Genomic DNA, 12969 nt, shown 5'->3' with positions numbered 1-12969 from the left:
AAAAACCTTCAATTAATCTATCAGAATCTGGAAAAATAAATTTATAAAAAAGTATTATTGCCAAATTATACATCAGAAATGTAGGAACCCATCCCATTTGACATTTGCCATTTTTCTTATATTATTCTTATATTATTAAGAAGTTATAGAGCAAAAAAAAACACCCCACACTTCCCTACTGTAAAAACTTGATTTGTTTATGAACCACTTTTGTCTTCTGCTTTATCTATCTATCTGACCCGATTTTATCTTCATACTTTATCCATGCAATACTAATCAATTGAAACGCATTAAAAAAAAAATAATTGAAAACCCATAAATAAGCGTGCCAGTTTGCCAGGTTTTGTTCGGGTTTTCCGGATATTTGTTGCAAAATTTGACAAAAGTCCAGTCAATCCCGGACGCCTGGAATTCATTGTTAAAAGCCCGGATTTACCCCGGATTTTTTCACATTATTTGCCAATCCAAACAAAAAAAATTGTGTTGTTGTTTTTTTTTAAATGCATCCAAAACGAATTTTTTTAGGAAGCTTTACAAAAATGATCATGAAAGGTTTTTTTAATGCTCAAATTGGAATTTAAAACTGCTAATAAATTATGATGAAAAAACTTTTTTTTTCATGTTTTTTTTTCTTGATTTGTGTTTAGCAATTCCTGGGTTTCGACCAAATTTGCCCGGATATTGTCTGGATTTAGGTCACCAATTATGAAATCAAATGCCCGGATTTTGCCAGGTTTTAACATAAAATAGCCCGGATTTGTCCTCGTACTCAAAAACTTCTGGCAACCTTATCCATAAAGAATGTCGTGTTGATCTGACTGATACTGGTGGGTAGAGATCTAATGAGTGTGAACTAGTCTATCTTCGTAACAAGATTTTTTTCCAAAACCGCTCATTCTCTGTAATTTATTCCTAGCATGGTACATCCTGAAGCATACATTTTTTTACGAAATGTTTCTCAAGCTGTGATCTATAGCGAAACATGACATACAGCAACAAATTTTAACAATATTTAGGTTCAAAGTTTTCTGGACCATGGTTTGGATCATGAATGTCAGTGACAGCGAGAGTCTGTCACATTGTGAGGTAAAAAGAAAATAGTGATCAAGCCTTCATACACTTTTTTTTTTTTAAGAGATGAAGGAAAGCCCGCGGGAGTGTAATTCTTTCTGAATTCCTGCTCCCGTAGGCACAAAACCTCCTCTCCATTTATTATTTCTTTTTTTTTTCAATAATCGAATTACAATATTGTTAACATTTTTTTTTTTTTTTTTTTTTTGATATTTTGTTTACAATTTTGTCACTTCCACTGATTTGAATTCTGTTCACGGTTTTTCTTATTGTTTTTTGTTTGATAAGCTGCAATGTGGATGGCGGCTGGTGATGGTGGCGGTGGGTGTCGGTGGGTGGCGGCGGGTGGTTGTGGATGGTGGTGGCGGTCGATACTTGGCGGCGGTGGCGGAAATGATAAAGCAAAATTTGGTTTTTGGGGGTTAAGTACAGCATGTAAAATATGAATTTTCGGGCGCGGATTTGGGACTTTGGAAAGGAGTACTACTTGACATCCCCAGTGAGAATAATCTCTTTTGAGGGGATGCTGCTAAGGGTTTCTATGTACCGGACATGGTATCGGATGTTATAGCGAAGTCATTCGACTTCGAACATGAACTTTAACAAGTTCTTTAAATTTCGGTAAGTTATGTTCTGATTTTATATGTAGAGGTAGGGCATTGTATCGAAAAATACCGAAGTTTGAAAAACTTCGTTTTGCTTTCTCCGTGTTCGTCCTTCGAATTTGGAGATCTCCATGACGTCTTGTTTGGTAACCGTGATCAAGAGTCGGAAAATGTAGGTTTTTCAGCGCTTGGGGATTATCGATAAAGTTTTTCATTAGAACCAGCGTCTGTACTTCTCTCAGACCATTGATGGTAAAAATTGATGTTGCTGCATTTCGAAACAGCTGTTCAGTTGGATAGAGCCGTGGTCTACTGTAAACTATTTTCAAGCATCTATTTCGGATAGTTTGTAGTTGCTTCATTTTGGTTTTAGATGCACATCCCCAAATAGCAATCATGTATTGCAACTTCGATTGCACGAAGGCATGATACATAGTTATCATTTGCTTGGTAGGCAACAACTTTCTAGTCCTCCAGAACAATCCACAAGTAACACTTAATTCTTTTTTAATCATCAATCAATAGTTAAGCCCAAGTACTTGTAGTGCGTTGTATGTTGGATAGTGGTTGAATCGACGACAAGGTTCGGGATAATCTGAGCTGTATTCGAGCGTGGTGCTCTAAATAGAGTGTATTTTGTTTTGGAGAGATTGAGCGAAAGTAGATTCTCAGAAAAATATTCTTCCAATGTCTGCAGATCAATTCTCATGTTACGGATTATTTGTTCTGCATTATCACCAATATATAGAATTGAAGTGTCGTCAGCAAAAAGGCGAGATTTCCCACGAAGCTCAAGTTTTGGTAGGTCATTGATATAAATCAAGAACAACAGTGACTCTTCCATCTGTACCGTTGAGCCGTCAACACGTACGCCGGAGCATCGTATCGTTGCTGTGTACCTGCAGGAACATTTTACATTATTTATTTTTTCCTTACCTGTATTTCAATCAGCACTTTTCAGTGCTAAAATTATTTTCATTTTCTTTTATTCATATTTTCTCTTTTCTTTCCAGCATGGGGAAGTCTTCGGCCGGCTCAAGGGCCGGAAGAAAACGGATTGCTGAACCTAATCCAGGGCCATCTGCCAAAAAAGTTGAAATTTCCAATTCATTCGATGTCCTTCATAACATTGGTGATGAGGAAATATTCATATTTAATTCTGATAAGAGTACTAAGAAACCTTCTTCTTCTTCTTATACTCTTAAAAACGAAAAGATTCCACCAATAACGGTCACGATTCCTGACTTCAATGCCTTTCGAAAAGAAATCGTCACTTCCGTCAAGGATGTGAAGATTTCTTTTCAGATCGGTCGAAGGGGAACTGCTCGTATATTGGCGGAATCTTTTAATGATTTTCAAAAAATTTTAAATTATTTGAATAATAAAAAACACCAATTTTTTACGTACGACACTAGACGTGATCGTCCTTTTAAAGTTGTACTTCGTGGTCTCACCGGCGATCAGGCACCGGATGAGATCACAAATGAATTAAATTCTTTGTTAGGTTTTTCTCCAATTCAAGTAATTCAAATGAGGAAAAGAACCAACACGAATAATACCAGTAGTGTTGGTTTTGCTCCTGAACTTTATTTGATCCATTTTAAAAAGGATCAGGTCAATAATTTGAAAATTTTGGAAAAGGCTCGTCTTATGTTTCATTGTCGAGTAAAATTTGAACCTTTTCGTAAATCCCATACCAATTTTTTACAAAATATTACGCAATGTCGTCGTTGTCAAGCTTTTTGTCATGGCACTAAAAATTGTAGAATGAATGCCAGATGCATGTTTTGCGGCTCATTCGATCATGAAAAATCTAAATGCCTTTTTGGTGGTGATAAGCCAAAAACAGAATTTTTTAAGTGTGCGAATTGCGCAGGTAATCATTCCTCGAATTCTCTAGATTGTCCCGTTAGGGCAAAAATTGTTGCTTCTAGGAAAAACCCCAAACTTTCCAGAAAAGTTTCTTCTCCTCCTTCCTCTTTTTTGTCTACACACGTCAGACCGGCAAACAACCTGCCTGTTCGCAGTCAGCCTCGGCCTACATTGGAATCACGGCTGGGTAATACCCGAAGTGATTTTAATGTTACCTGGGCTGATTCTGCGCCACAGACTCGTTGTTTATCGTTCTCAGAGGTGGTTGAAAATGGGTTGCCTTCTCCAGGCATAAATAATAAAAATGGGAAAAAACCAAGTCTCAACGTTCATGCGAAGGCTTGGGAAAATCCCCGAAATTCAAATACTTTTTCTTCTCCTTCCTCTTCTGATTCTAACAATTTTGTTGATTTGGGTGAGATTACTGAGGAAAAATTAAAATTTTTGCATCAAAATTTATTGGAAATGATGCAACTTATGTTGAAAGCAAATTCAATGTTTGAAGCTTTCCAAACTTCTTTTAATTATGCTAACAAAATTATTATGACTTTACGATTCCCTCATGGATCCAAATAGATGTTTAAATATTATGAATTGGAACGCTAGATCTTTGCTGGCTAACCAAGATGAATTCTTTTTATTTTTGAAAACTCAAAACATACATATTGCTGCCATCACTGAAACTTTTTTAAAGCCAGACAATAACTTGAAAAGCAATGCTTTCTTTAAAATTTTACGAAATGATCGACTTGATCGACAAGGTGGGGGTGTAGCTATTGTCATCAATAGTCGTCTCAAATTTAGACTTCTTCCTTCTTTCAATACAAAAGTCTTAGAAACAATTGGAATTGAATTAGAAACTTCTATGGGGAAAATTATAATTGTTGCCGCATATTTGCCTTTTCAATGTAGCGGTGAACAGAAAAATTTTTTGAAGGGAGATTTACAAAAACTCACCAGAAATAAATCTAAATTTTTTATTATTGGTGACTTTAATGCAAAACACCGATCTTGGAATAATATTTCATCAAATTCAAATGGGAATATTTTGTTTAATGACTGCTCTGCAGGTTATTATACTGTTGAATATCCTAATGGGCATACTTGTTTTTCTTCAATTAGAAATCCCTCCACAATTGATTTGGTTCTAACGGATTTAGGCGAGCATTGTAGTCAATTAGTTACTCATGCGGACCTCGATTCAGACCACCTTCCAGTAACTTTTTCTTTATCCCAAAGTCCCATTGAAAACCCTTTAAAATCAACTTTTAATTTTCAAAAGGCTAACTGGGAGCGATATATGAATTTTATTGAACGTAATTTAGATGTAAACGTTCCATTGAATTCAATAGAAGATATTGATTTGGCTGTAGAAAATTTGACAACTTCAATAGTCAATGCTAGAGCCGCTTCAATACCTAAAGTTAAACGTAAATTTAATCAACCTTTGATTGATGATGATCTTCAGTTTTTGATACGACTGAAAAACATTCGTCGACGCCAATATCAACGTACTAGGGATCCTTATTTGAAATTAATTTATTGCGACCTTCAAAAAGAGATCAAACGTCGTTTAAACTTCATTCGTAATGAAAATTTTGCTAAAGCAGTAGAGGACATAAAACCCTACTCAAAGCCATTTTGGAAATTAACTAAAATTCTAAAAAAGCCCCAGAAGCCAATTCCTACTTTGAAAGATGGGGATAAACTTCTTTTAACTAATTCAGAAAAAGCTCAAAAATTAGCCCAACAATTTGAGTCTGCTCATGATTTTAATTTAAACGTTGTAAGTCCAATTGATGCTCAAATTTCCCTAGAATTTGATGATATTCTTTCTAAGCAAATTGTGTTTGAAAGTTCTTGTGAGACAAATATTGATGAACTTAAATTGATTTTCAAAAAATTTAAAAATATGAAAGCCCCGGGGGAAGATGGGATTTTCTATATTCTTATTAAAAAGTTGCCTGAAAGCACTTTAAATTTTTTAGTTAAAATCTTCAATAAATGTTTTCACTTGGCTTATTTTCCCAATAAATGGAAAAATGCCAAAGTAACTCCAATTTTGAAACCTGGAAAAAGTGCTTCAGAGCCTTCAAGTTATCGACCAATTAGTTTGCTTCCTTCTTTAAGTAAACTATTTGAGAGAGTTATTTTGAATAGAATGATGATCCACATTAATCAGAATTCTATTTTCCCTGATGAACAATTTGGTTTTCGTCATGGACATTCTACTACACATCAACTTTTGAGTGTAACTAATATGATTAACGCTAGCAAATCTGAGGGTTATTCAACTGGTGTTGCTCTTCTTGATATTGAAAAAGCTTTTGACAGTGTTTGGCACAAAGGTTTAGTAGCTAAATTAGCTCGATTTGATTTTCCTGTATATCTCACCAAAATTATTCAAAATTATTTGACTAGCCGAACTTTGCAAGTAAACTATCAAAATTCATGCTCTGAAAGGATACCCATTAGAGCTGGTGTCCCTCAGGGTAGTATACTTGGGCCTATTTTATACAATATTTTTACTTCTGATCTTCCTGATGTCCCAGAAGGAAAAGGTAGAAGATTATTTGCTGACGATACTTTGCTTTCAGCCAAAGGTCGAAATTTACGGGTGGTACGCAGTAGATTGCAACAAAATTTAAATTCCTTTTTGAATTACTTGAAAATGTGGAAAATTTCTCCTAACGCTTCCAAAACTCAACTTATTTTATTTCCCCATAAGCCAAGAGCAAATTTTTTAAAACCTAATGAAAATCATTCCATAACTTTTAATGGGGTTTCTCTAGAATGGTCTGATCACGTGAAGTACTTGGGACTCACACTTGATCGGAATCTTTCTTTTAAGAATCACATTGAAGATATTCAATCTAAATGTAATAAATACACTAAATCTCTTTATTCTCTCATCAACAGGAAATCCCGGTTGTGTCTGCGAAATAAGATGCTCATCTACAAACAAGTTTTCCGACCAGCGATCATGTATGCAGTTCCGATTTGGTCTAGCTGCTGCGCGACGAGGAAGAAAGCCATCCAGAGGATTCAGAACAAAGTTCTGAAAATGATTTTGCGGCTTCCACCTTGGCACAGCACCGAAGATCTTCATCGGATTGCGGGCATTGAATCGATCGGAGAGATGGCCAACAAAATTATCTCCAACTTCAGAGGCAAATCGATGCAGTCTTCCATCGCAGAGATTCGTTCTCTTTATGTTTAGTTTAATTTTAGGATAGTGTTTAGTTTTAAGTATAAAATATTTTTGCTATTACAGGATGTTCTCCTACATTAAAAACTTGATTGCGCTCAGCAAATTTAAATCTTATAAATAAATTTTTATAATCTAGTTAACTATAGGGCTATGAACAGTTCATTATTGAGCTGAACACCTAGTTTAATGCAATAATGTAATATAAGTGTAATGATGATTTGATACAAATAAAGACATATTTAAAAAAAAAAAGAACAACAGTGGACCTAAGTTGCTGCCTTGTGGAACACCGACTTTTAATGGGCATAGTTGACTGGTGAAGTTGTTGGCAATCACATATTGATTGCGATCGACGAGATAGCTTTTCAGAAGCCTATTTGCTGCTTCCCTGATGCCATACATATTCAGTTTTTCCAATAAAATCGTATGATCAATTGTGTCGAATGCTTTCTTGAGATCTAAGTAAAGTATTCCTACGGATTTTCTTACATCCATTGCGTTTGTTATCTCGTCAATAAGTTCACAGGCCGCGGTGAGTGTGCTGGATACACTTCGGAAGCTGTATTGATGATTGTACAAAATGTTTTGTTGATTTAGGAAGTTCATCAATCTAGATGCCAACATTTGCTCAATAACTTTGCTTATGACAGATAACACCTATATTGGTCTGTAATTGTTAACCTCCGATTTGCTACCTTCCTAATAAATTGGTATAACCTTTGCTGTCTTAAGGTAAGCGGGGTAGTAACCAGTCTCGATAGCTTCATTAAACACATCCCTTATGATGACTGAGAAAATCCGGTGGTGTTTTTCTAAAAAGTTTGCCGAAACTCCATCTGGTCCCGAACTCTTATTTGAATTCAGATCCTTTATCTTCAAAATAACCTCATTTTCATCGGCAGGTCTCATAAAAAATGACGAGGTATTTGGTATCATGGTGTGAAATCGGTTTATATTACGTTGACTGTTAATTGTGGAGGCTAGCTGGGGTCCTATTGTGCTGAAGTGTTGGTTAAATATGTCTGCTACATCTTTCTTCTCAATTACTTGATCGTTTTTTAAAAGTTTGAGTTCATCTACGAAAAGCTCTTTTTCTCCAGTAACTGATTTTATATTTTTCCAGATCATTCGTTGGTTCGACGTATTGAACAAAGATTGGTAGTAAATTTGTTTAGCATGTGATTTTTCCCTTACTACTCTAGCTGATACTTGTTTCAGGAGGGATTTCAGCTCACTATTATTAGGCATGCGTTTGCTTCTAGTTAATAGATTATGTTTAATTTTAATCAACTTCCATAGGTCAAATGACATCCAAGGGCACGTGCTTTTAACTTTCGCGACAACTTTAACAGTTTTGGAGAATTTAACTTTTAAAGCTCGATATAACTCTATCAGGTTTTCCAGTTTTTCACTCGCGTTATTACCTTTGATGTTGACAGATTCTGCTTCGAAATACGAACTTAACTGGTTATGGTCGATGATAACTTTCTCTAAAACTCGAGTAGTGAGAGGTTTTCCAAGCAGGAATGACGAAATTATCGTGGAATGATCACTTATTTCAGGATCTACGGTCGCATTTCTTACATGATTCATCAGTGATTCGGGACAGACTACGTGATCGAGGATGTTGTTGCTGCTAGGTCGTGTAGGATGAGTGTTGGTAACTGCCATATTGAAACATTTCAGGATGTCAAAATAGCTCTGTGTGGATTGATTCGTTAAATTATTAACAGGAATATTCACATCTCCAACCAGGATTTTTGTTACATTTGGCTCAGTGTTATGAAATATTGATTCAAGTTGAGAAAAAAAGAGCTCGAGGGATAACTTGGGGGCCTGTAAATCGCGTGTACATCTACATGCATACTGGTGATACTAAGGCGTATTTGGATGTGATGGAATCCGTTTTCATGGACATTCGATAGTTCCTCGGCGATAAGAGCATTTTTAACGAAGACCGCTAATCCTCCTCCTTGGGATTCAGGTCGACAAGAGAAAAAACCTTTATATCCACTCAGATGAAATAACTTGCTATTAGCTTCCTTAACGCAAGTCTCCCTGACTATGACATCAAGATCTCCAGCATAGAGATCTATAGATTCTTTCAATGCTTCGAATTTGTCTCCAGTGTTCATTCCTCTTATGTTTTGTTGCAAAATAGTATGCGTTTTATTAGTTTTCGATACAAAATTTGATTTATTCAGACATGAAATAGTATTAAAGGTAAAATTTATCGCTGAGAAATCCATGATATTTATTTAATTTACTTAAAACGAATATTTTTACTGCGCTGTTTGATGACGCTTGGTATTTGGTTCCCCGGACGACTCCACGGACATATTTAAAGAACGTTTAGTATTCCTGTTGCACAATTCTTGTAGTTGGTGTTTTGTAGCAATAATAATCGGCTTCGAATTATCCGTCTGCTTCAGAAGAATTTTCCCATCTCGACCGGGCCAGACATATTTAATATCCATTTTAGTTTGAAAATCCTTTGCTTCTTGCAGCAGCTCTCTTCCGTATGACGTCAGCTCATCCCGAATGGTAATTTTCTTTGTTCCCGCATTGATATCCTTGAACATTGTTGAAACTAAAAGCGGCCCGTGAAGTATCTTGCATTCAAACAATTTCTCTTTATTTTCTTTACAGTCGAATGTCACAAGAATAAGAGCTGAACTTATTATTTCGCTTCCGAGATGTTTGGCATAAGATATAGAATCATCTCCCATTTGACACCCTAGAACTTCAAACAATTTGAAAATAGTTGCTTTCAAATCCTCATTTTGAACCCTTGGCATTCCCAAAATTACCGCATTTTTATTGAAAGCTGATCGACACAGCTTATCGTATTCAAGCTCCATTTGATCCACCCTCTTAGCTAGTGCTTCGTGCTTCATTTTCCATTGGTCCATATCTTATCTAATTTGCTCGTTGTCCTCTTTCATAAAGTTGAGTTCAGCTTTAAATTGTTCAAATTGATCGGATATGAACTGTTGCGATGCCTCAATTTGTTTAGTGATGTTCACTATCGTTGCCACTTGTTGCTGAGTTTCTTGTTGACTTACGGACAGACGACGAATTTCATTTAGAACGTCTGTCAATCCAGGATTCTCGGTGCAATTGTTTTGTGCATGCATGGTACTACAGTCGATCGAACAAAAATATGGTTTTCTACGTGTTTTTTCGATAGCATTTCCGACAATTTTTTTGCATCGAAAGTGAACCACTCTATTGCATTGGACACATTCGATGAGACGGTTTGGAAAGTCTTCCACTTTCAAACACATGTAGCAAATCAGAGCATCATCCTCTTCCATGGTTGCAGAATGGTACGTGAGATGGTATGACACTAAAGTGATAGTGATGAAAACACCAGTGACTACGCGTGAGTTGGAATTTGACAGCTCTTTATAGCAACTTGTATGTTGTTGTTATCAAAGTGAGTGCCTGTAAACAGTTTCCGCGGCACGAACAATTTCGGATTTATCTTACCGGATCGTTAGTTCGCCTACCGTGAGCTATCTCGATGATCAGCAGACCCCAGCTAGCCGGAAGATTTGTTTGGATCGCGAAACCACAGTTTATACGAGGTATTTCCACCTTTTTTTTCCACATAAAAACAGCCTCGAGAAAAGAAGCTTCTACCATGCCCTGTGTTGTTTTCTTCTTATTTACTTCGTCATTCATAAGATGTGCAGATCAATTATTCAGTTACAACACAGCTTTAGATGGACTACATCCATAGGGGAGAATGGAGATACTTGATCCCTTTATCCTATTTTTATCATATCTTTTGGAATTATTTTTTCCTAATTCGCCGTTTTTTATATTTTCTTATAATGTGCAATTTCAAGTTTATATGCTCCAAAAATAGAACAATACATGTACCCATAGATGAACTAGAAGCAGTTTCGTGGGACGATAAAAATTATGATATTTTTAAGTTAAAAGAGAACTTGATCCTTTACTAAAAGAGACTTGATCCTTTGTTCAAATCTTGGCAAAAATTAAACAAAATCAATATCATTTCACAGTTTTTAAGTGCCAGGCAAAGAGAATTTTAAAAATTAGTCTTTTACCCTAAGGCCATTGCATACTCAAAGGCGTTATATTCTATTTTTGGATAGAACCAGTGTTTTGAGTCCTTTTTATCAGATAATTACTAGATAAATACTAGTTCTGGGGCGAATATTAATAACTTCATGCATAGCAATGATCACGATCCATTTAGAATATATATTTTGAACAATAGGGATCAATTGAATCCATAACATATACTTTGGAAAACTTTTTCTAAAAAAAATGAGAGTTGACTATTACTTTGAAAATATGGCATTATAAAGTTCATATTATACTCTAACGGTTGGGGCTTGTAATATAGCTCAGTTGGCAAGTCTGTTGTCTCTTGAGCCGATGTCCGCGAGTTCGAGCCCAAGAGTAAACATCGAACATAGTTGTACCGGATAAGTTTTCAATAACGATCCGCCAACTGTAACGTTGATAAAGTCACGAAGGCCATAAAGATGGTAAAACGACTATAATCGAAACAAAAAAAAAAATATTCTAACGGTTGACATATTGAAAGAAATATTCTTATTGCTTTTTTTTTCATGTGAGAAATATTTTAAAGTAAGAAAAAAAAAATCTTCAAGTATCTTTTTGTTTAATTTTTCCAAACAAAGTTCAATAACTCAAAAGTTCAAATTTATAAAATTTTTGATCGAAGCTACCCCGGTGATCAATGTTACCCCGTTTTACGGTTCTTAAACAAAAAAGCGAATTCCACTTCACAAGCTTCATATGGGAGTTCATAAAATATCTTCTTGAAATTTCAAATCATTTCAGAAATTTTCAGATATGGGTTTCTTTGAAAGGAAATTCCCCAGTATAGATAGAATCATAATCATAGCAAAGCAAGTGTTTTCTGGAAAAGCTTTTGGCAGCCATCGGTCATAGCATTCCAAAAACCCATTAAAGAACGTTCGATGCTGCGCCAGCTTAACTCAACAGATGGTTCCGATGTGTGGTCATGACAGGTTGAAAGGGAAAAGACCGCCCGAAAGTATGCCGTTAAATTTGTCCCTTTTTAAAAGCTGGTAACAATTTTCTAGGAAAAAAAAAACGGCTGTCCACCGATCAACAAGACATAAAAAAGCTCTTCTTAGCATGAAGGAATGACCGGATTTGGGGTTGAGCTATAACGAAAAAAAAAAACAGATAATGATGCTATTTTGGAGGCAACTAATTTCCCATTCACAGCACGTCCTGGATCTCTTCTCAAGAGCAACAGTTTCCTTCCGGGCGACGAGCCTTTGAAATAGAATCCATCTTGCCGGGATTTCGTTTAGAGGAGCTGGGCTGGAAAAAAAATCCAAGAAAACATGGGTGAGGAAAACTTTTCCGCCATTGTCGAGACATATAAAGGGCCGGATTTTGGCAGTTGATTCGTTGTCAAGAACGGTTCCGGACATGAGCCGAATATAAGTGACTTGGATTTAAGCAAAAGAATTTTCTATGACTCAGTTTGTTGCTTAATTTTCAATAGATTGTTCCTGATTTGCTTAGATTTGGGTTCGATGTTTCCCTTTATATTTGCCAGCTGGATAAAGGTTTTTATTTTTATGATTTTGGTTTTTTTTGTATCAGTCGTTTTTAGCTTATCCTAAATCAAATTATTTTTCTGCAACATTTGTCCCAACAACCGGGTAACAACCGGACGACATCAGTTTCCGGTTTTGTGGGACCATGACAAGGATTCCCAGGATTTCCTATGCTCTTGGATTCGGTAAGCGTTGTTCGAGAATGGAAACGACTTTCCCACGGTTGTTGTCGTCGACCAACAAATCCCATCACACATGTTGTAGCGCACCCATTCGACAAAACTCAGCTCCTTCCGAAAATTTGCGTTGTTCTAAGGGTGAAAGAACAAGTCATGGATCTCAGTGTATGGATTCCATTTTATTCATTTTTTTTTCTTCAAAATCTTAATACTCATCTTAAAAGTTAATCCATCGTTTAAAGAATTGAAAGTACATTAATCATAATTTTTTTTTTCAATCTAACCGAAATCTTTCGTCATTTTGTGAACTATCCACCTACACGAGCATCAAAAAGAGTAGCCCAGAAAACGCATCTGTTTCGCTTGTTTGGAAAAGAGCAATTTGTGGTCACGATCTTGTGTTTGGCCGCAAACACCATCAACACCGGAAA

This window comes from Uranotaenia lowii, chromosome 2, assembly GCF_029784155.1.
Source record: "Uranotaenia lowii strain MFRU-FL chromosome 2, ASM2978415v1, whole genome shotgun sequence".
Lineage (NCBI taxonomy): Eukaryota > Metazoa > Arthropoda > Insecta > Diptera > Culicidae > Uranotaenia > Uranotaenia lowii.
The sequence above is the reverse complement of the archived record's forward strand: the minus strand, read 5'-3'. Positions refer to the sequence as shown.